This window comes from Triticum aestivum, chromosome 5A (genome assembly GCF_018294505.1).
Source record: "Triticum aestivum cultivar Chinese Spring chromosome 5A, IWGSC CS RefSeq v2.1, whole genome shotgun sequence".
In the NCBI taxonomy this organism is placed as follows: domain Eukaryota; kingdom Viridiplantae; phylum Streptophyta; class Magnoliopsida; order Poales; family Poaceae; genus Triticum; species Triticum aestivum.
The window spans coordinates 566,609,460-566,635,107 of NC_057806.1; positions in this window are offsets into that span (position 1 = coordinate 566,609,460).

Here is a 25,648-nt window from a genome sequence, read left to right on the forward strand (position 1 = left end):
GGATAGATTGAATTTTTCTGATCATTTTTCATATATAAATTATTTCAATCTGAGCTACGGTTGAATTTCAATGAATTTTTGAAGTTTTGAATATATCCTAGAATTTTCTCATTAACTTAAACCAGAAAATGCAATATTGCGTCAGCATTGCGTCATGCCTACGTCAGCAAGTCAATGGAGCTGACCAGGTCAAACCTGACGTGTGGGGTCCACACGTCGGTGACTCAGTTAGTTGACAGAGGAGTTATTCCTAATCTAATTTAGATTAGTGGCTCTGGGGCCCATTGTCAGTGTCAGGGGTTAGCAAAATGGTGATTAGCCTTAAGCTAATCACCTGGCAGGTCGGGCCCGCATGTCAGGCCGCGCGAGGTCGTCGCCGGCGACCTCTGGACGCGGCGGCGTCCACGCTGCAGGGCACGGGGGCGGCGGCTGGGAGCACCGGGGCGTAGCCTGTGCTCTCGCGCATCCAGTGGGGTAGGTAGGAGGAGGAGGGGTGGCCGGAGCTTGCTGAAGCGAAGCTCGGGGCGGCGGCCGGAGCACGGCCAAGTGCGGGCGAGGGCTGCGGTGCATGGGGAAGCGAGCGGAGAGGCTCTACGGCCTCCTGGCGTCACCAGGAGCAGGGTGACGCGCTCGACTGCGGGCTGCGGTGGCCAGGGCGACGGCGGCGACATGGACGGTGGCGGGGCACTTCGGCCATCTATGAAACGACGGCTACGGCGAGGGGCAAGTTACGGGGTTAGGGGGAAAAGGTTCATGGCCTCACAGTGAGCACGAAGGGCTTGACGGCGAGTTCGGGGAGGTCCGGACGGTGACGAATTGACGGTGGAAATCCACGATGGCCGACGAGGAATACGAAGACGATGGCGTCGTTTCAGGCGTACCTTGGGCGCGTGCTTCGTCTTGGTGCTTCACGGCGTCGAGGAAGACCCGTTGGACAGGGCAGAGGGGCAAGGGGAGCACGGTGGCTGCGGTGGTGCTCGTCGGCATGCTACGCTCCGCTCGGGTGCGGGGTGGAGGGGGACCAGAGAAGGGGGGGATGCACGGGGGGAGAGTGAGAGAGGTTTGGGGGAGTGCGTGGCGTCGTTGGGTGCCTCCAGCGGCGAGCGGGGAAGCAGGAGGTGGCCGGCGTGTGCTCGCGTGCGGCGAGCGCGTGCCCCTGTCCTCCTGGCGCGAGGAAGGGGACGACTGGCAGTGCCAGTTGGCTGGGCCGGCCTGCTGGGCCGCTGGGCCAGGCCGTCTGCATAGTGCCAGGCCGCAAGTAAGCACAGGTAGGCTTTCCTTTTTTGTTTTCTTTTCTATTTTTCTAACATTTGTTTGGTTTAAATAAAATACTAAACCATTTTATTTTCTTATGCCAATTTTTGCAGGGGCTAGTGGTATTATTCCAGAGCTCCTCAACAACTTGCATAATTTTTGGACAATATTATATATATATATATAATAATATATATCCAAAGCAAATAATTACTGCATTAATTCCAAATTCCCAAAATAAATACTTCTGAGCTCTTAAAAATATTGATTTGATTTTTATTTCTGTCCAATATTTTTAGAGAGCAACATGAGCATTTTCTTGGACCCTTTTGGAGCAATTTTTACTTGGGTCATTTTCAGAAATGATTCTAAGGGTTTCACAAATCCCCATTTCAAATTTTAATGGAATTTAAACATGATGCAAACATGAAGGGCTAGCCTAGGTCATACCAGAACTAGGGATGTGACAACTCGCCCCCACTCGCAAGAATCTCATCCCAAGATTCAGGAGTCGGCGGAAAGAAAGTGGGGTACTCAAGTCGAAGACGATATTCACGCTCCCAAGTAGCTTCTCTCTCGGAATGATGAGACCATTAAACCTTGAGAAACTTGATGTTATGACGTCGAGTGACACGCTCTGCTTGATCAAGGATGCGAACAGGGTACTCTCGATAGGTGAGGTTATCTTGAAGATCAAGCGCTTCGTGGTCCACTCTGCGGATGGGATCCGAGAAGCAACGCCTGAGTTGAGAGAAGTGGAAGACATCATGAACTCGAGAAAGATGTGGGGGTAGTTCCAACTGGTAGGCAACCTCTCCTTGTTTAGCGAGAATGAGAAAGGGACCAATGTAACGAGGAGCCAACTTGCCCTTGATACCGAATCGATGGGTACCCTTCAAAGGGGTAACCCGAACGTAAGCTTTGTCGCCAACTTCATAAGCCACTTCCTTATGACTATGGTCATACTGGCTCTTTTGACGAGATTGGGCTGTTTTCAAATTCTCACAAATGATGCGAACTTGCTCTTCTGCCTCCTGGATCATATCCGGTCCAAAGAATTGTCTTTCACCGGTTTCTGACCAGTTCAAAGGTGTTCGACATCTTCGTCCATACAGAACCTCAAAAGGAGCTTTCTTGAGGCTGGATTGGTAGTTATTGTTATAAGCAAACTCGGTGAAGGGAAGACACTTCTCCCAATCCATACCGAATGAGATAACACAAGCTCTAAGCATGTCTTCGAGAATTTGATTGACCCTTTCCACCTGACCACTTGATTGAGGGTGGAAAGCGGTACTGAAGGAAAGATGGGTGCCCATGGCAGTTTGGAAACTCTCCCAGAAATGAGAAGTGAAGAGACTACCACGGTCTGAATTGATCTCTAGTGGGACACCATGAAGTGACACTATTCGAGAAATATATAAGTCAGCGAGCTGACTAGCAGTGATATTCTCTCGAATAGGTAGGAAGTGAGTCACTTTGGAAAGACGATCAATGACTACGAAGATAGCATTATTCCCTCTCTTGGTCCTGGGCAAGCCGGTGATGAAGTCCATACCAACTTCATCCCATTTCCACTCAGGAATAGCTAAAGGTTGAAGGGTGCCAGCAGGTCTTTGATGCTCTGCCTTCACGCGACGACAAACGTCACAGTTAGCAATAAACTGAGCGATTTCTCTCTTCATCCTAGTCCACCAGAACCTCTGGCGTAGGTCCTGATACATCTTAGTACTACCGGGATGAATCGTGAGAGGAGATTCATGCGCCTCCTTAAGGATTAATTGTCAAAGATGTTGATTCTTGGGAACCACCAAGCGACTCTCAAAGAAAACAACACCACGATCATCTATAGAGAAACTACCACCAACTCCCTTGTTAATGTTTCTCTTGATCCTGGAAATTCCCGTATCTTGCTTCTGAGCAGAGATGATCTGATCCACAAGAGTAGGTTTCGCCACCAAGGTAGAAAGGAATCCATGAGGAGCAATGTGAAGGTTAAGCTTACAGAATTCCTCATGAAGAAGTGGTTGGCCCTGCTGCAACATGAGATTGTTGCAATAGGATTTACGACTTAGCGCATCATCCATGACATTGCCCTTGCCTAGGGTGTAGGTAATCCCTAAGTCATAATCTGAGATCAACTCCAGCCAACGTCTTTGCCTAAGGTTCAAATCTGGTTGGGTGAAGATATACTTGAGACTCTGGTGGTCGGTGTAAATCTCGCAACGTTTACCGAGAAGGTAATGTCGCCATGTCTTAAGTGCATAGACTATGGCTGCAAGCTCTAGATCATGTGTAGGATAATTCTCCTCATGTGGATGCAACTGTAGAGATGCATAGGCAATCACATGGCGAGCTTGGATAAGAATGCAACCTAGTCCCCGTCGTGAGGCATCACAATAGATAACAAAGTCCTTAGTGAAATCCAGTGGCACAAGTATGGGAGCAGAAGTCAAACGTCTTTTCAGTTCCTGAAAACTGTGCTCACACTGTGAGGACCACTCAAACTTTTTATCTTTCTTGAGAAGTTCCGTGAGAGGTTTGGCCACTTTGGAGAAGTTCTCAACGAAGCGGCGACAATAACTGGCTAGACCAAGGAAACTCCTAACTTTCTTAACTGTTTCAGGCGGAGTCCAATCAAGAACGGCATGAACTCTCTCGGGATTGATGGCAATTCCCTTACCAGATATCACGTGGCCTAGGTAGGTCACTTCTGGCAACCAAAATTCGCATTTAGAGAACTTGGCATAAAGGCATGCTCTTCCTTGTTCTTCGAGTAAATAAGGATATCATCGAGGTAAACCACGACGAACTTATGTAAGTACTCCATGAAGATCAAATTCATCAAGCGGGAGAATGTAGCTGGAGCATTGGTTAGACCGAAGGACATGACGGTGTACTCGTACTGACCATAACGAGTGACAAAAGCTGTCTTAGGAATGTCCCCATTTCTGATCTTGATTTTGTGGTAGCCTAACCTCAAATCCATCTTGGAAAAGACTGATGATCCAGCAAGCTGATCATATAGGTCATTGATCCTGGGGAGCGGATACTTGTTCTTTATCGTGACCAAATTAACGGGACAATAATCTACAACCATCCGGTCCGTACCATCCTTCTTCTTGACGAAGAGGACGGGGCAAGCCCAGGGAGAAGAACTAGGACGGATGAAACCCTTTTGCAAGGATTCATCAAGTTGTTTCTTAAGCTCAGCTAGTTCTAAGGGTGCCATCTTGTAAGGTCTCCTAGAGATTGGAGCGGTTCCTGGGATAACATCTATGACAAACTCTACATCTCTGTCAGGTGGAATACCTGGCAGTTCCTCTGGAAAGACATCCGGAAAGTCACGGACTACCGGGATATCTTCAAGGTCTGGAAGAGGGTTGGCATTAAGAGAATAGAGTTGAAGCTTTGCAACTCTGGTGGAGACAATGACTATCTTGCCAGATGGATGTGTAAGCTGAACAGACCTGGTGTAACTATCAATCTTGGCATAATGAGCTCTCATCCAGTCCATACCCAAGATGATGTTAATATCTGTAGACTTGAGGGCTATAAGTGATGCAAGGAATACAATTCTATCGACAAGGATTTCATTACCATGGCTTACACTAGAAGTTTGCCATTTGGATCCAGGAGTTTGAATTACTAGTGGAGAGGGCATATCGCAAAAGGATATGTTTTGCAAGCTGGCATAACTTTCGGAAATGAAGGAATGAGATGCTCCGGTATCAAATAGAACCGAAGTTGGATGACACTTGACAAGGAGGGTACCAAGAACGACATCCGGATCATCATGAGTGTCTTTAGCTGAGACGTGATGCACACATCCACGTTCAGTGGGAGCTAACTTGACACTGATCATCTTGCGTGATGGCTTACCACGGCCAACAGACTTCTCAGGCTGGGGTGGAGCATAATCGGTTTGAGAGCAGTCACATGCATAGTGTCCTGGCTCTCCGCATGTGAAACAAGTCCCTGAAGTAGGACGTGGACCCGCTTTGACAAGTGGTCTACCAACAGACTTGGGTGGAGCATGTAACTGAACTGGGTGAGGCGCCACATAAGAAGGCCTTGGTGTATAACCGGGTGGAAGAGCGGAGTTCGGAACCCAAATCCGGCGCTTCTGCGAAGTAGAACCGGAAGAAGAACCCAACCCACGGGTGTGCTTACGAGACTCCTCGTAATTGAGTTGAGCTGTCTCTGCATTAATGGCCTTGTTCACAAGAGCCTGGAATGTATTGGAATGATGCAAGTGGAGATCACGACGCAACTTGGGGTTGAGACCCTTCCGGAACCTAGCCCACTTCTTGGCATCCGTGCACACCTCTTCTGTATCATAGCGGGCAAGGTTCTCAAACTCTCTACTGTAAACATCGACAGCCATCTTAATATGGCTGAAGGAAGCACTAGACTACATTTCCCCATAAGAGAGGTTGTCAAGGATAAACAACTAGATTGTCGGATCCCACACATAGCAATACATGTCACACGTACGCATAACATGCAAGTATGTGCTGTACAACATGGCATCACAACATAACACAAACTCATATAGACAAAGTCCCAGAAGAGCCACATAACATTAAATACAAACAGGGGTCACCTGACCCATGATTCAGAGCATACAAGCAACGGAAGCATTACATGTCTGAGTACAGACAACTACACAAGGAAAAAAGGCTCAGAAGTCTGACTATCTACAAGACCCTCCCAAGGGTACAAGATCGTAGCTGAGGTAACAAGCTACTCGTCGAAGTCCAAGCGGTACTACTAGTGAGACAGATGTCTCACCTGCAAAACATAAATAAAGCCAACATGAGTAGAAAGGTACTTAGGAAGACTTACATCAGATCCTACCATACATGCATTTGTATCAAGAAGGTAATGTGGGGTTTAGTTGCAGCAAGCCAGCTTTGACTCAGTGGCTATCCTGTTCTACGACATCGAGAAACTTCTTTGAGATGAGGCAGCGCACACGAGTCCACTAATCACCACATCAATACACTACTATGGATTCATCATCGTCTCCTTACGAGAAGGCCATGCATAACACTCACACTTGTCTTGAGCATTTTAGAGTATCCACTTAAAGTTGTCTATGTACCACATAAGCATCCAAGAAGTCCATAACCGAGGACACGACTATTCGAATAGATCATGATAACCCTGCAGGGGTGTACTTCTTCACACACGCTCTCACCACTTATCACCATGTACATGTCATGTATCTCGGCAACCTTCAAGCGGAAGCCTGGCAAGGGTGTCGGCCACGACCTGACTAACCAAACAAGACTCTAGTCTAGGTTTATTTCCTATTCGGGTTCATCCGCAAGGAGATCCGGCCGGGGTTTCGCTCACGGCCCCAAACGATGTGTACAGGGTTCCCGAGCCCACCATCCGGGTGCCACTCGGTACACCGGGCCATGTGTGCCTATTCTGTCCCAAGTCCACCCTCCCGGGTGCCACTCGGTAGAAAAATAGCACTACCTATAAACACCAAAAACTATTTGCAACTCCTGGACAGAGATCAAGTTGGCTAATAAGTCGAGAGGGGTCGAGTTACCGGAACCCAATGTGTGGTAGTAGCTAGTCCTTGGACAACATACACAGAACTCAGTTCTTAGGGATGGTTCCAGTGAGACAACCCACCATGTACTCCTACATGGCCTCTCACCGCTACCTTTACCAAATCGTATTCACACGCTTAACTCTCAACATCAGAACATAGCACTGTACTCTAATTCATTCCCAATGAATCAGACCTGACATACTCTAAGCAATAGCAGGCATGGCATGGCAAGAACACAAGATGGCTCAAGCAACTCCTACACATGCTAGTGGGTTTTAACTATTTACTGTGGCAATGACAGGTCATGCAGAGGAATGGGTTCAACTACCACAGCATAAAGTAGCAGTTGAATCATTGTTGTCCTAATGCAATAAATGAGAGTAGGAGCGAGAGAGTAGGATTGTATCGGAATGAACAAGGGGGGTTGCTTGCCTGGTAGATCAACAGGGGGGCACTGCTCCTCAGACAGGTACTCTCGAACACTCTCTGAAGCAGGACCTATCGAGAAGGAACGGTGTCGGAAATCAACACAAGCATATGCAACAATATGATGCATGAATGTGGCATGAGTATGTGATGTTGTTTGAGTTAATGCATCTAGCATTTATTTAGAAGAGGTCCATTTGAACCAAAGGTTCAAATGCAACTCTAAATTAAACTCTTAAATATGCCATAAGTGTGTTTCATATATACAGCATGTATAGGTTGGTTTGTCATACATGAAAATGGTACATATGGATAGATTGAATTTTTCTCATCATTTTTCATATATAAATTATTTCAATCTGAGCTACGGTTGAAGTTCTATGAATTTTTGAAGTTTTGAATATATTCTGGAATGTCCTGATTAACTTAAACCAAAAAATGAAATATTGCATCAGCATTGCGTCATGTCTGCGTCAGCAGGTCAACGGAGCTGACCAGGTCAAACCTGACATGTGGGGTCGACACGTTAGTGACTCTGTTAGTTGACAGAGGAGTTATTCCTAATCTAATTTAGATTAGTGGCTCTGGGGCCCACTGTCAGTGTCAGGGGGTTAGCAAAATGGTGATTAGCCTTAAGCTAATCACCTGGCAGGTCGGGCCCGCACATCAGGCCGGCGAGGTCGTCGCCGGCGACCTCTGGACGCGGCAGCGTCCACGCTGCAGGGCACGGGGGCGGCGGCTGGGAGCACCGGGGCGTAGCCCGTGCTCTCGCGCATCCAGTGGGGTAGGTAGGAGGAGGAGGGTTGGCCGGAGCTCGCCGAAGCGAAGCTCGGGGTGGAGGCCGGAGCACGGCCAAGTGCGGGCGAGGGCTGCGGTGCATGGGGAAGCGATCGGAGAGGCTCTACGGCCTCCTGGCGTCACCAGGAGCAGGGTGACGCGCTCGGCTGCGGGCTGCGGTGGCCAGGGCGACGGCGGCGACATGGATGGCGGTGGGGCGCTTCGGCCATCTATGAAACGACGGCTACGGCGAGCGGCAAGCTACGGGGTTAGGGGGAAAGGTTCATGGCCTCACAGTGAGCACGAAGGGCTTGACGGCGAGTTCGGGGAGGTCCGGACGGTGACGAATCGACGGTGGAAATCCGTGGTGGCCGACGAGGAAGACGAAGACGATGGTGTCATTTCAGGCGTCCTGTGGGCGCGTGCTTCGTCTTGGTGCTTCATGGCGTCGAGGAAGACCCGTTGGACAGGGCAGAGGGGCAAGGGGAGCACGGTGGCTGCGGTGGTGCTCGTCGGCGCGCTGCGCTCCGCTCGGGTGCGAGGTGGAAGGGGACCAGAGAAGCGGGGGGGGGGGAGCACGGGGGGAGAGTGAGAGAGGTTTGGGGGAGTGCGTGGCGTCGTCGGGTGCCTCCAGCGGCGAGCGGGGAAGCAGGAGGTGGCCGGCGTGTGCTCGCGTGCGGCGAGCGCGTGCCCCTGTCCTCTTTGCGCGAGGAAGGGGACGACTGGCAGTGCCAGTCGGCTGGGCCGGCCTGCTGGGCCGCTGGGCCAGGCCGGCTGCACAGTGCCAGCCCGCAGGTAAGCACAGGTAGGCTTTCCTTTTTTTGTTTTCTTTTCTATTTTTCTGACATTTGTTTGGTTTAAATAAAATACTAAACCATTTTATTTTCTTATGCCAATTTTTGCAGGGGCTAATGGTATTATTCCAGAGCTCCTCAACAACTGGCATAATTTTTGGACAAAATTATATATATATATAATAATATATATCCAAAGCAAATAATTACTACATTAATTCCAAATGCCCAAAATAAATACTTCTGAGCTCTTAAAAATATTGATTTGATTTTTATCTCTGTCCAATATTTTCAGAGAGCAACATGAGCATTTTCTTGGACCCTTTTGGAGCAATTTTTACTTGGGTCATTTTCAGAAATGATTCTGAGGGTTTCACAAATCCCCATTTCAAATTTTAATGGAATTTAAACATGATGCAAACATGAAGGGCTAGCCTAGGTCATACCAGAACTAGGGATGTGACACCTAAAAGCCAAAGCTTGGGGATGCCCCGGAAGGCATCCCCTCTTTCGTCTACTTCTATCGGTAACTTTACTTGGAGCTATATTTTTATTCGCCACATGATATGTGTTTTGCTCGGAGTGTCTTGTATGATTTAAGTCTTTATTTGTTAGTTTACCACAATCATCCTTGCTGTACACACCTTTCGAGAGAGCCATACATATTTGGAATTTGTTAGAATACTCTATGTGCTTCGCTTATATCTTTTGAGTTATATAGTTTTGCTCTAGTGCTTCACTTATATCTTTTAGAGCACGGTGGTGGATTTTTTTATAGAAACTATTGATCTCGCATGCTTCACTTAGATTATTTTGAGAGTCTTAAATAGCGTGGTAATTATCTTAAAATCCTAATATGCTTGGTTTACAAGATTAATAATAAAACTTTCTTATGAGTGTGTTGAATACTATGAGAAGTTTGATGCTTGATAATTGTTTTGAGATATAAAGATGGTGATATTAAAGTTGTGCTAGTTGAGTGGTTGTGAATTTGAAGAATACTTGTGTTAAAGTTTGTGATTCCCGTAGCATGCACGTATGGTGAACCGTTATGTGATGAAGTCGGAGCATGATTTATTTTTTAATTGTCTTCCTTATGAGTGGCGGTCGGGGACGAGCGATGGTCTTTTCCTACCAATCTATCCCCCTAGGAGCATGCGTGTAATACTTTGCTCTGATAACTTGTAGATTTTTGCAATAAGTATATGAGTTCTTTATGACTAATGTTGAGTCCATGGATTATACGCACTTTTCTCACCCTTCCACCTTTGCTAGCCTCTCTAATACCGCGCACCTTTCGCCGGTATCATACACCCACCATATACCTTCCTCAAAACAGCCACCATACCTACCTATTATGGCATTTCCATAGCCATTCCGAGATATATTGCCATGCAACTTTCCACCGTTCCGTTTATTATGACACACTCCATCATTGTCATATTGCTTAGCATGATCATGTAGTCGACATCGTATTTTTGGCAAAGCCACCATTCATAATTCTTTCATACATGTCACTCATGAGTCATTGCATATCCCGGTACACCTCCGGAGGCATTCATATAGAGTCATATTTTGTTCTAAGTATCAAGTTGTAATTGTTGAGTTGTAAGAAAAATAAAAGTGTGATGATCATCATTATTAGAGCATTGTCCTAGTGAGGAAAGGATGATGGAGACTATGATTCCCCCACAAGTCGGGATGAGACTCCGGACAAAAAAAAAGAAAAAAAAGAGGCCATAAAAAAGAAAAGAAGAAAAAAAGGCCCAAATAAAAAAATGATGAGAGAAAAAGAGAGAAGGGACAATGTTACCATCCTTTTACCACACTTGTGCTTCAAAGTAGCACCATGATCTTCATGATAGAGAGTCTCTCGTTATGTCACTTTCATATACTAGTGGGATTTTTTCATTATAAAACATGGCTTGTATATTCCAATGATGGGATTCCTCAAATCGCCCTAGGTCTTCATGAGCAAGCAAGTTGGATGCACACCCACTTAGTTTTTTTTTGAGCTTTCATATACTTATAGCTCTAGTGCATCCGTTGCATGGCAATCCCTACTCACTCACATTGATATCTATTGATGGGAATCTCCATAGCCCGTTGATACGCCTAGTTGATGTGAGACTATCTTCCCCTTTTTGTCTTCTCCACAACCACCGTTCTATTCCACCTATAGTGCTATGTCCATGGCTCACGCTCATGTATTGCGTGAAAATTGAAAAAGTTTTGAGAATGTCAAAAGTATGAAACAATTGCTTGGCTTATCATTGGGGTTGTGCATGATTTAAATATTTTATGTGCTGAAGATGGAGCATAGCCAGACTATATGATTTTCTAGGGATAACTTTCTTTGGCCATGTTATTTTGAGAAGACATAATTGCTTTATTAGTATGCTTGAAGTATTATTATTTTTATGTCAATATTAAACTTTTGTCTTGAATCTTTCGGATCTGAATATTCATACCACAATTAAGATGAATTACATTAAAATTATGCCAAGTAGCACTCCGATCAAAATTCTGTTTTTATCATTTACATACTCGAGGACGAGCAAGAATTAAGCTTGGGGATGCTTGATACGTCTCCAACGTATCTATAATTTTTGATTGCTCCATGCTATATTATCTACTGTTTTGGACATTATTGGGCTTTATTATCCACTTTTATATTATTTTTGCGACTAACCTATTAACCGGAGGCCCAACCCAGAATTGCTGTTTTTTTGCCTGTTTTAGGGTTTTGAAGAAAAGGAATATCAAACGGAGTCCAAACGGAATGAAACCTTCGGGAACGTGATTTTCTCAACAAACAAGACCCGAGAGACTTGGACCCTACATCAAGACACAAAAGAGGAGGCCACGAGGTAGGGGGCGCGCCTACCCCCCTAGGCGCGCCCTCCACCCTCGTGGGCCCCCTGTTGCTCCAGCGACGTACTCCTTCCTCCTATATATACCTACGTACCCCCAAACGATCAGATACGGAGTCGCAACTTTCTGTATCCACGAGATCCCATCTTGGGGCCTGTTCCGGAGCTCCACCGGAGGGGGCATCGATCATGGAGGGCTTCTACATCAACACCATAGCCTCTCATATGAAGTGTGAGTAGTTTACCTCAGACCTACGGGTCCATAGTTATTAGCTAGATGGCTTCTTCTCTCTTTTTGGATCTCAATACAATGTTCTCCCCCTCTCTTGTGGAGAACTATTCGATGTAATCTTATTTTTGCGGTGTGTTTGTTGAGATCGATGAATTGTGGGTTTATGATCAAGTCTATCTATGAACATTATTTGAATCTTCTCTGAATTCTTTTATGTATGATTGGTTATCTTTGCAAGTCTCTTCGAATTATCAGTTTGATTTGGCCTACTAGATTGATCTTTCTTGCAATAGGAGAAGTGCTTAGCTTTGGGTTCAATCTTGTGGTGTCCTTTCCCAGTGATAGTAGGGGCAGCAAGGCACGTATTGTATTGTTACCATCGAGGATAACAAGATGGGGTTATCATCATATTGCATGAGTCCATCCCTCTACATCATGTCATCTTGCTTAAGGCGTTACTCTGTTTTTAACTTAATACTCTAGATGCATGCTGGATAGCGGTCCATGAGTGGATTAATAGTAGTAGATGCAGGCAGGAGTCGGTCTACTTGTCTCGGACGTGATGCCTATATACATGATCATACCTAGATATCCTCATAACTATGCTCAATTCTGTCAATTGCTCAACAATAATTTGTTCACCCATCATAGAATACTTATGCTCTCGAGAGAAGCCACTAGTGAAACCTATGGCCCCCAGGTCTATCTTTATCATATTAATCTCCTACTACTTAGTTATTTCCTTTGCCTTTTTACATTGCCTTTATTTTACTTTGCATCTTTATCACAAAAATACCAAAAATATTATCTTATCATATCTATCAGATCTCACTCTCGTAAGTGGCTGTGTAGGGATTGACAACCCCTGTCCGTGTTGGTTGCGAGGATTTATTTGTTTTGTGCAGGACGAGGGACATAGGTTTGCTTAAAGTGTTACTCTGTTCTCTTGAACTTAATACTCTAGATGCATGCTAGATAGCGGTCGATGTGTGGAGTAATAGTAGTAGATGCATGCAGGAGTCGGTCTACTTGTCTCGGACGTGATGCCTATATACATGATCATACCTAGATATTCTCATAACTATGATCAATTCTGCCAATTGCTCAACAGTAATTTGTTTACCCATCGTAATACTTATGCTCTCGAGAGAAGCCTCTAGTGAAACCTATGGCCCCCGGGTCTATCTTCAATCATATTAATCTTCCATCAACAAGTTATTTCCTTTACCGTTTATTTTGCTTTCTTTACTTTGCATCTTTATCATAAAAATACCAAAAATATTATCTTATCATTTCTATCAGATCTCACTTTCGTAAGTGACCGTGAAGGGATTGACAACCCCTTTATCGCGTTGGTTGCGAGGAGTTTATTTGTTTGTGTAGGTGCGAGGGACTCGTGCGTGGTCTCCTACTGGATTGATACCTTGGTTCTCAAAAACTGAGGGAAATACTTACGCTACTTTGCTGCATCATCCCTTCCTCTCCGGGGAAAACCAACACAGTGCTCAAGAGGTAGCAAAGGGCAGCTTCTCTAAAGGCTGCTTTGGATGGTATGTTTCTTCAGCATGGCTTGTCTATGTCTAAATTGAGAGTGCAAGGGTACGATGGAGCTTCTAACATGAGAGGGCAATTTCGTGGGTTGCAAAAGTTAATACAAGATGAAAATCCTTATGCATTTTATATCCATTGCGTTGCCCATCAATTGCAGTTAGTGGTTGTTGCTGTGGCCAAGTGTTGTTCCTCTGTAACGGATTTCTTCAACCACATAACTTTGATCCTCAACACCGTCAATTCTTCTTGTAAGAGACATGATGGACTAGCCCAACAACAACATGAAAATATTGTAAGCCAATTGGAGTCAGGAGAGATTTTTTCAGGAAGAGGAAAAAAATCAAGCAACGAATCTTGTTCGAACGGGGATACACGGTGGGGCACACATCATAAAACTTTGTGTCGATTTCTAACTATGTGGAAATCAGTTTTGCAAGTGTTGAGAACATTCATGATGATGCAAAAAATTTAACACAAAGAAGCACAACAGGTGGCTTGATTTCTCAGATGGAAAGCTTTGAATTTGTTTTCACGTTGCATCTTATGATCAATCTATTGGGCAAAACTAATGAGTTGTCACAATGTTTGCAAAGGAAAGATGAAAACATTGTTCTTGAAGTGAGTTTGATTGGTGTCGCATTGCAGAAACTTCAAGATATAAGGGAAAATGGTTGGGATCAACTCTTGGAAGAGACGAATGAATTTTGTGTTAAACATAACATTATATTGCCTAACTTGGATGATACAATTCCTGCTCGAGGTCGTTCAAGGGGGCGTGGTGGTCAAATGGTAACTTACTATCATCGCTTCAGATATGAATTATTCAATGTTGTGCATGACCAAGTTATTACTGAGTTAAATAACCACTTTGCTGAGAGATCTACTCAATTGTTAAGATGCATTGCATGTCTTGATCCAAGGAACTCATTTGCTAATTTCGATGAAGACAAACTTGTTGAACTTGCTAAGTTGTATGCTAATGACTTCTCCACATATGAGATTTCTTTTGTCCTTAGAAACCAGCTTGGAACATTCATCGTTGATGTGAGAGCTAATCCAGATTTTGTGAGTTGTAATGACCTTGGTAATCTTGATGTGAAGATGGTTCAGACTGGTAGACACATTATTTTCCTTTGGTATATCGCCTCATTGAGTTGGCATTGATTTTTCCTGTTGCAACCGCGTCAGTGGAAAGAGCTTTCTCGGCAATGAGTATTATCAAGACTGAGTTGAGGAATAGCGTGAGTGATGATTGGCTGAATTATGGGATGGTGTGCTATATTGAGCGAGATGTATTTGCAACTATTGATGATGATGATATTGTGCATCGCTTTGAATCATATAGGTCTCGCAAAGGGCTCTTACCTCGTCGAAGTGGTACGTTTTTAATATGTATCAATGGTAATTGTTCCACTTGATGTTTATGCCTTCTCTTATGATATTTTCCTTTTTATGCCTTGAAGGTGTTGACTCTTCTTCCACTGTTGATGAGGTTATGCAAGGCATTGGTGAAGCAAACCATTGATTTGGTACTCTTTTTTATCATGTATTGTTCTTTCAAGTTTTTATCTATTTCGTTGTATTGTTAAGCATTGAGTTTAAATTATAAATTTTTAATGCAACCGAGCCATATTTTGTATGGGGTATCTTTTAAGGTAGCTAAAACCCTTATGGGCGTTAAGATTTTTCCTCGCGGTGATTTTTTTGGGCCCGGGGCTTGGTCCAATCCTGGCTCCGCCACTAGATGTATGTAGGCATATTTTAGAGTATAGATTAACTTATTTTGCTTTGTATGTAATCACTTGGTGAAATCTCTAGAAAAACTGATATTTGGGAACAGAGGGAGTATTATTTAAAAAAATAGGAATGCTACCAGCTTCTACATCATGTGATCATGCCCACAACCAACCAAACTAATTCAATGAGAGCTGACTCCTTCGTCCATTCATCCTTCCACGGTAGATGATGTCGGAAAGAACCCAACGTAGCTCAAGTCGCACCATTTGTTCTATAATACCCATAGAGGAATCATGTGATATTTGGTAGCAGTAGCACTCTCATGGAGGATCTGGTATCCATAGAGACATACTTCTAACCGCACCATGACACCACGCCCAACGCCCACAGGGCGAGATCAAAACTGAATATGCCTCTTGCTCAAGAGCTTTCACAACTTGTTCAATCAAAAGAATCTCCCTTGTGTGGAGAAAAGAAAACACTTAAAGCTTCTCTTTGTCTGATCAAGATTACAACAAAATATTGATACGTCTCTGTCGTATCTACTTTTCCAAACACTTTTGCCCTTGTTTTGGACTCTAACTTGCATGATTTGAATGGAACTAACCCGGACTGACGCTGTTTTTAGCAGAATTGCCATGATGTTATTTTTATGCAGAAATAAAAGTCCTCGGAATGACCTGAAAATCAACGGAGATTATTTTTGGAATATATAAAAAATACTGGAAGAAAGATCCACATCAGGGGGCCCACACCCTGTCCACGAGGGTGGGGGCATGCCTACCCCCTGGGCGCGCCCCCTGCCTCGTGGGCCACTTGACGCTCTACCGACCTCAACTCCAACTCCATATATTCGTGCTTGGGGATAAAAAATCAGAGAGAAGGATTCATCGCGTTTTACGATACGGAGCCGCCGCCAAGCCCTAAACTCTCTCGGGAGGGCTGACCTGGAGTCCGTTTGGGGCTCCGGAGAGGGGTATCCGTCGCCATCGTCATCATCAACCTTCCTCCATCACCAATTTCATGATGCTCACCGCCGTGCGTGAGTAATTCCATCGTAGGCTTGCTGGACGGTGATGGGTTAGATGAGATTTATCATGTAATCGAGTAAGTTTTGTTAAGGGTTTGATCCCTAGTATCCACTATGTTCTGAGATTGATGTTGCTATGACTTTGCTATGCTTAATGCTTGTCACTAGGACCCGAGTGCCATGATTTTAGATCTGAACCTATTATGTTTTCATAAATATATGTGAGTTCTTGATCCTATCTTGCAAGTCTATAGTCACCTACTATGTGTTATGATCCGACAACCCCGAAGTGACAATAATCGGGACCACTCCCGGTGATGAGCATAGTTTGAGGAGTTCATGTATTCACTATGTATTAATGCTTTGGTCCGGTACTCTTAAAAGGAGGCCTTAATATCCCTTAGTTTCCAATAGACCCTGCTGCCACGGGAGGGTAGGACAAAAGATGTCATGCAAGTTCTTTTTCATAAGCACGTATGACTATATTCGAAATACAGGCCTACATTACATTGATGAACTGTAGCTAGTTCTGTGCCACCCTATGTTATAACTGTTACATGATCGATCGCATCTGACATAATTCTCCATCACCGATCCATTGCCTACGAGTTTTTCATATAGTGTTCTTCGCTTATTTACTTTTCCGTTGCTATTGTTACAATCACTACAAAACCCAAAAATATTACTTTGCTATCGTTACCACTATTATCATATTACTTTGCTACTAAATACTTTGCTGCAGATATTAGGTTTCCAGGTGTGGTTGAATTGACAATTCAGCTGCTAATACTTGAGAATATTCTTTGGCTCCCCTTGTGTCGAATGGTTGAATACTCTACCATCGAAAACTGTTGCGATCCCCTATACTTGTGGGTTATCAAACATCCATTACGAGTTTACGACCATATCAGTGCATAATACCTACATAAATGAAAAAAAATTCACAAGACATGTATTGTTTCAACATCTTGCGTCATTGTTAGTTCACATGAAATACGAAGTAACTTCAATATCAATATAATATTTTTCATACAGCTTCCAGTTACCATGCAGAAGAATCCATGCAAATAACAACAGACACTAAACTTATGTAAAGAAAGAAGTAAATGCACAACCAATGCACATCTGTTCACTTTCTGCTGCCAATTGCATGGGAGATACGGCAAGGTCATTTCCAACGTTGACCCACATTCGTCCACAAAGAGGGGATCAGTCCACGGACAATGACGCGGGAGCCAGCCATCCAAAGCTATCCTTTATATGTCTATCAGTAAAGGGCAATTTAAAATTCAAATAAAGTCCAGCACATATCGCGTGCCGGATCACACCAGCGCTGGATTACATGCCCGATCAAAACCAAAAAGAGAATACCATACATCCCTAATCCAATAATCATGATTCAAGACCGCAATAGTTCAAAGCCCTTTATTTCAACTCATGACATCCCATCTGTGTTTCCGCTTATCCTCTATCCCACCCTTGCAGCGTCCTTAGTGGTTACACAATCACAAAGCGATTGAATATGATCAATCCTAAGGCGTCTCTCTCTCTCAATAAGATGAGAAATATATATTTTTACTGATAAGGCATGCATGCGTGGTTATAGATGGTTTTTTTTGCTTCCAATCAGGTTTTGTCGAGGTGTTCATTTCCAATCTGGAGCTGCACCGGTATGAAAAAAAGACTGATCATGCGCTACTGATTAAGGTTGCACCCTAAATAGCATTTTAAAAATGATTAACATTTAAAATAACATCATATTTAGATTGTACACTTTTTATAATCAGATTTCATATATAAGATGTTAAATTTTGAGCTATAGTTTAATAGATAAGGATATTTACAAAAAGGATTTGATATGGACTGCAGGTTGATTAACAGAAACATCAAGGGGTTTCTACAAACGCAAAAATCTGACTAAAACTGGATTTGGGGTTAATTAACAGAAACATCAAGGGCTTTTCTGCAAAATAAAAAAAATCTGAATTAAAACTGGACTCCGGGTTGATTTTCATAAAAGGCAGGCGGCTTTCCGCACGCACGACGGACGGGCAGAAACAATCCTTCCTCTATTGGTAGGTAATAGATTTTCGCGTTTAGTCTTTAATCATGGATCATCAATTTATTTAGTCCAATATATCGCTTACTGAGCAGAAAAAATTCCTGTTTAAAACGAGAGCCGCGTAGTACCTTGTAAGAAGTAAGAACTCTCTAAGACTCTTACGGAAGTGAAAATGGTATAATCTAGAATGAGACTTCCGTGAGAGTCACACTAGTGGCTTACGAAAAAGCAAAAAAATGTCTTTTCCTTTTTCTTCTTCGGCAAGAGGCATAAATTTATTTCTCGTGGAGTCACCAATTTGCTCCATGAGAGGCACACTCGTTCTTCTCGGAGAAGGGGAACACCACCTTTTTTCCTTCCGTGAGGTACGGATTTACTTCTCGTGAAGGCACGGATTTGCCTCCGCGAGAGGGAAAAGAATTATATGAGACCAGGTCTCATGCGAGACCCATCCTGATGGATGACACATGGCATTCACAAATCACCCCCACCCCCCACTTAAAATCAGGGGGGGAGAGAGATTAGATGCTTTGTGATTTGTGAATGCCACGTGTCATCCATCAGGACAGGTCTCACCTGCTAACCGTGAGACCTGGTCTCATATAATTTTTTTCCCCGCGAGAGGCATACTCGTGCCTCTAGAAAAATGAAGAAAAAACGTGTTTTTTCCTTCTGCGAGGGGCACATATTTATTTCTTGTCGAGGCACAGATTTGCTTCTGCGGCAAGCACAGTCGTGACTCTCAAAAAAGGGGCAAAATGTTTTCTTTGTTCTTTCCTCCCGCTAGAGGCATAAATTTATTTCTCGTGGAGGCGTGGATTTGCTTTCGTGAGAGACATAGTCGTGCCTCTCGGAAGAAAAAAATCACGTTTTTTTTCTTTCGCGAGAGGCACGGATTTGCTTCTCATGGAAGCACAAATTTGTTTCCGCGTGAGGCATAGTTGTGACTCTTCAGAAAGGGAAAAAATACGTGCTTCTGGTTCGGCTTTTTCATGGAAAAAGTTCTCAAAACCTATCTATCCGGGATCTAATTTTGAAAATCCCGACGTAAGTAATCTAACAGTAAAAACGGTTCAAGATTTTAACACATGGTTTAATAGATAAAACATTTTGAATAAACGGATGTATGAAAAAAAGGGAAAACACACGTGTGTTGCGACAAGTGACGCACATACAGTATGCCGCTTGTCACAACCTGAAAAGGTGGAAGTTTTCTTTGCAAAAAGTACTCTTTAATTAATGATTTCACTATTTTGTTATTTGTTGTAAGAGGTTTGGAGGTGTTTTAGAAATCTCCTTCATGGCATGAGAATCGGTAGCATTTTCAAAAGGCGCACCGGTAGGCCCTGGTAATCTCTACCGTGTTTTATTTTTCAAACTTTCAATCTATTTATTTTCAATTATGTCAGTACAAAGAACATCAGAGGTAATAAAAATTACAATCAGATTCATGGACCACCTAGCAACGACTACAAGCACTGGAGCGAGTCGAAGGCGCGCCTCCGTCATCGTCTCTCCCTCACCGGAGCCGGACAAACCTTGTTATATAGTGCACATGACGAATTTCTATGATGATCATATCATCTGATCTTCAGTAACCTTCTCTGAGTTTCTATGATACTATTCATTTTTTTTCTCGAAAAGGGGGGAGTCCCCGGCCTCTGCATCAGAATGATGCATACGGCCATCTTATTAACCAAAAAAAAGTAATGTCAACAAGGTTCCAAGGTCTCCAAAAAATAAAAAAAACAAAGAAAACTCACACAGAGCCATAAAAGGCTAGAAACATCAACTAGCCAAAATAAGACGCCACAACCGGCTGGCTATAAATAGATAGGTAAACTAGATGCCTATCCTATTACATGACCGCCATCCAAACCGGTTGAAGATATCCCGAGCTACCATCTCTCAGCGGAAAGATCCAGTAACCAAATGCTCCCTGGCCTCCGTCGGAGTGAGTAGCGACCATGAACGGATCAGTGTCGTAGTTCGGAATATAACCTGCAAAAAATGAATACATGATATTCTGTTAAAAACCAAATCATTTCTGCAAGTCCAGATAGTCCACAGCAAAGCGCAAACCCCAACCCGAATGTGTTTCGCTAAGTCAGGCTCAATCCCATTCAGCCATGTCCCAAATAACGCGTTAACAGAATTCGGTGGTTTGATATTAAAAGCAATGTGAACCGTCTGCCAAAGGACTTTGGCCAACGGGCAATCAAAAAAGAGGTGTTTGATTGTTTCATCCCGATCATAGAAACTACACCTAGTAGGTCCTGTCCAATTACGCTTTATCAAATTGTCCTTGGTTAAAATAACTTGTTTATGGACAAACCACATAAACACTTTTATTTTCAAAGGAACTTTGACATCCCAAACATGCTTGGAAGTAGGAAAGGAGTTCGAATTAATAACATCGATGTACATTGATTTAACTGTGAATACTCCAGACTTAGTCAGTTTCCAGCGTAATTCATCGAGTTGTTGGGAAAACTGAACCTCCATCAGTCTCCTAACTAGACGGAGCCATTCCTCCCAACGATTGCTCACCAGCGTCCGTCGGAACTGAATATTAAGGGGGATAGTTTGAAATACCGAAGCTACGAACACCTCATGTCTTTGAACAATACGATACAAAGACGGACATTGGATGTCCAAGGGTGTCTCGCCGAGCCAAGTATCCTCCCAGAAACGTGTGCTGTTACCGTTGCCAATAACAAACATCATCCTATTAAATAAAGATTGTTTGACTTTCATCAGTCCTTTCCAGAAAGGTGAATCAGTCCTCGAAGTTAAGGTACTTACTGCGAAGGATTTGAGCCCACATGGCATCATGCTCCGATGAGAGCTTCCACAGCCACTTGCTAAGAAGGCATATGTTCTTAACTTCGAGGTTCTCTATACCAAGACCCCCCTTGGTCTTTCAGTCTACAGAGGATATCCCATTTAGCAAGACTGTATTTTCTTTTAAGCTCATCACTCTGCCAAAAGAACCGCGATCGATAGAAGTCCAGTCTCTTTCGAACACCAACTGGGACCTCAAAGAACGAGAGGAGAAACATAGGCATACTTATGAGCACTGAGTTAATCAGAATTAATCGGCCTCCGTATGACATGAGCTTACCCTTCTAGCAACTCAGTTTCTTCTCAAATCTGTCCTCGATGCACTTCCATTCTCTGTTTGTCAGCCTACGATGATGGATTGGAATACCGAGGTAAGAGAAAGGTAACTCTCCCAACTCGCACCCAAACAATTGCCTATAAGCCTCCTGTTCGTCTTTGGCTCTACCAAAACAGAACAACTCGCTCTTATTAAAGTTAATCTTTAACCCGATCAATTGTTCAAATAGGCATAACACCAGCTTCATATTTCTCGCCTTGGCCAAGTCATGCTCCATAAAGATGATCACATCATCAGCGTACTGAAGTATGGAAACACCTTCATCAACAAGATGAGGTACCAATCCACCTACTTGACCATTTTCCTTAGCCCTTCGTATCAAAATTGCTAACATATCCACCACAATGTTAAACAAGATAGGGGACATCGAATATCCTTGTCTTAGGCCTTTATGTGTCTAGAAATAATGACCTATGTCGTCATTTACTTTAATTCCCACACTACCTTTTTGCGTAAATGATTCAACCTGTCGGCGTCAGGCTTCATGAAAACCTTTCATACGCAAAGACTGTTGGAGAAATGGCCATTTGATCTTATCGTACGCTTTCTCGAAATTCACCTTAAAAATTACTCCATCTAATTTTTTGGAATGGATTTCATGAAGCGTTTCATGCAGGACAAACTGAGAAGCGGGGTCTGAATCATTGCTTAACTGACGATCATTTATCTCTGACATTTATAACAATTTTTACCATAACAACAGATCAGGAACACATTTGAAATTACTAGAAAGATGCACCAGTATGAATAACAGTTGGTTGGCTCACCATCGCCATAATTAAATTTCTCCTACTTGTTCTCAGGCAACGTTTGGTTGCCTCACACACTAACACGGGGTGGTGTGCATTGACTGATAAATAAATATTGAAGGATAACTCTGATATATATACTTCACGCGCTTGAACCTGCCAAAAGGAAAGATAATGTCCTTCTTTTCTTGAATAGCCGACATCAAACATAGGGTGGTGATGAAGGTAGGGATTGAAGCCAAGCTGGGAATTCCTCATGTGGACTGAATAATACAATACCATTATGAACAAGGGTGGTTGAGGTGTCAACTTTATTGATCGAGTTTGGCTTCAAGCTCGGCCGCTTAACCAAGGCTCAGTGGATTCCATAGATTCTGGTATATATTAAGATACTGACAGTTATTGCGTACGGCCAGAGCGACACCAGGAGAGTGGCTACCATTGTAAGCGCAAACCTGAAGCATTGTCTCATACGCAGCCTATTAAAATGCACCAATTGTGCTGCAGTTGCCATGTACACAAACCAACCGATGTCAAGCAGCATGATAGTGCTGCATGCCATTGTAATAAGAGCAACTGCGCGGGCGACCGGAGCCAACACCGCGTATATGCCAACTGAAAATGCAGCCACCATACTTCGGCCTGAGCTGTTTAGGAATACGATGGAGAGGACAAAGGCTTTCGAGCGTATCCTGAGATCGATGCTGGTAAATCCAGCATACATGAGGCTTGCAAGGGAAAGGGCGGAGCAAAGCAATGCTAGATTGTTGGCCACGATGAACACCACAAAAGAGTAGTTCTGTGCGAGCACTGGCGTGCCACCTTTTTGTTGAGCATCTTCGCCTCTGTACCCACCTGGTACGGTGAAAGCTGCTGTGAATGAAACCGTTACGAGGAGAGCTGATACAATGCCAATGGTTGGTGTGTAACCGTTAATCTTGTCTTCTTCCTCCTTCTCATTTAGTATAGGGCCATGTTCTTTAAGGTGAGCACCGTATTTGGCACCAGTAGCTACTAGAAGAGAGTGTATCTGATACCACGAATCCTGAAAAAATGAGTCTCAACATTAAATGAAGGAAGAATAACCTATTATGGACGAAGTAAAAAAACTGTAAATTTCCCCTACATTTTATCATCATAGTTACAAAAAACCCTGGTTTCATGGCTAGTGGTTTTTAACCATCAATTGTATTGTTGTATAATTTCACAAAATCCAACCCTAATGGAATAATAGCTTGACAGCATTGGGGTGGAGGTCACTGTGCAAAGGGAAGGAGAGAATCTCCATGATATATATGCTCGCAGCAGACTTGACGGTGTCGTGACAAGATAAGGATGGATTTGCTAAGTTCTTTATTGTTCCATTTATCATCAGGAGTGCCCCTTTTTACTAGTTCTGCAATCATAATTGCATAGATGATTATTGTTACATCATGGCAACCTCATGTTAATATTTTACACATTTACAAGTTCTTTTAACTGACGGTGCATGTACCTCCTTTATAGTGGTGCTAAAATGACAAGGACTCGTATCCTCTTTTGTGAACTATACTAGCCAAAAACCTAGGGTCCTCTATGATTATGACCACAAAAATGTGCTTATCTAACATTATCTCTAGACATAATAATGGGTAAAGTTCATTCTAGGTCCCTAAGCGTGGAATTTTTCTGTACTGATACCTTTTAGCTCTAAGATTATTTTGAAGTCTTAATCTTGAATTTGCATATATTTGGAAGCATTTAAATTTTTGTATTGGTTACCAAACATTTAATTTACTTTTATCTCACAAAAGTGCATATGATATTATATAAGCTGTTATAACTCTGGCATACTAAATGGAAGAAAATGCCGATCTTGCCCTTTATTCTGTTAGAAACACAATTAGTAAGATAGATATACATACCAACCCAAAATGAACACTGCCTTTGGGCCTTTTGTGCAGTGCGAGATCTAGTGCAGTTTGCCCATTATTATTTGGTAAGTTCATCTGGATTTCCTTGTTTCCCAGTAAGCAATGTAAAGTCGGTACGCTCCCAGCCAGGACAGCAAGGTGTAAGCATGTGTTACCTTCATTGTCATGCATATCCATGATCGATGCAAACCTCAACACCTGATGGCTTGCACGAAAAAGACCAGAAACAAAACGAAATAGAGTGCCTTTTTTGTCACGGATGACAACATGGAGGAAGGTTCTGCCCTGGGCGTCTTGTAGTTCAAGGCAGTCTGGGCACTTCTCCAACAAGACACGAACTACACTGGCTTTGCTTGCTACGTGTATGGGAAATGATCCTGTGTTGTCAGGCCGATATGCTGAATATTTGTCAGCATTTATCAGTGATGCGACCGCTTGATCAAACCCACATGATGCTGCAAAGTGTAGAGGCGTACTTCCATTGCGTTGGTCACCTTGTTTGCAGAGGTCCATGTTCCATTCTAGTAGCTTGTTTGTCATCCCTACAATCATAATAGGGCCAGAGGACGTGGGCATAGCCCAGTGGTTGGGGGCGCATGATTGTAAACCTAATGACCAGAGTTCGATCCATGTTGGGGACGAATTTTTGGAATTCTCATGAGGGATGCTTCTTCTATATCAATAAATCTGTGGGTGCTAGTGCCCATGGAGTTTCATTTTTTTTTAATCATAATAGGGCCAACAGATAGAGGGATAAGGACAGTGTGACCAAAAACAAACACTGGAACCCACGATCAAGACCCTTGCTGAGTATATCTTGAGTAAATAAAACAGTATGTATTGAGATAAATAGGCATAATGTTGATCGACTCCAATCGCATCTTTGCCTGGTGCAGGAAGTGAGAAATTGAAACTGAGTTGAAAGGTGCCCAAATTCTTGTTTGGAAGTGAGTTGAATGTTGGCATTTCCAATTGAAACTTCAGGAAATTGAGTCGAAAGTAGATCCAAATTCCTAGTTGAATTTTTGCTACTTCAAATTGAGACTTGCCAACATTAAGTTCGAAGTTGTTCCCGGTTTCAAATGAAAGAGATCTTTCTAATTCAAAGCTATGAATTTTTTATCAATAAATATATATAGTTTATTTGCCAATTTAAATTTGCTAATGAAGTAGCCGGAGTTTGGCTCATGAAAAACTGTGATTTCGATGGCCGCCGGAATATGTTAGATATTTCATGATATGTACTAACCATAAGAATTTTGCCTGATATCCATAGGTTCAGTAATTGAAAGTTTGTATGGCTGTGATAGTCTTAGAATTGGTATCTAATCCAAAACAGAATCAAATTAATTCATCTATGACATCACAAGACTCAGAAATTGACGTGCATTTTCTTATTTGTTATAGACACCCTATATAAATTTCAATTCAATATTTAATTTTTTAAAGGAATCCAAGGTTATTTCTTTGGATGAGTATTATTTTGAGGAGATGCTGGAT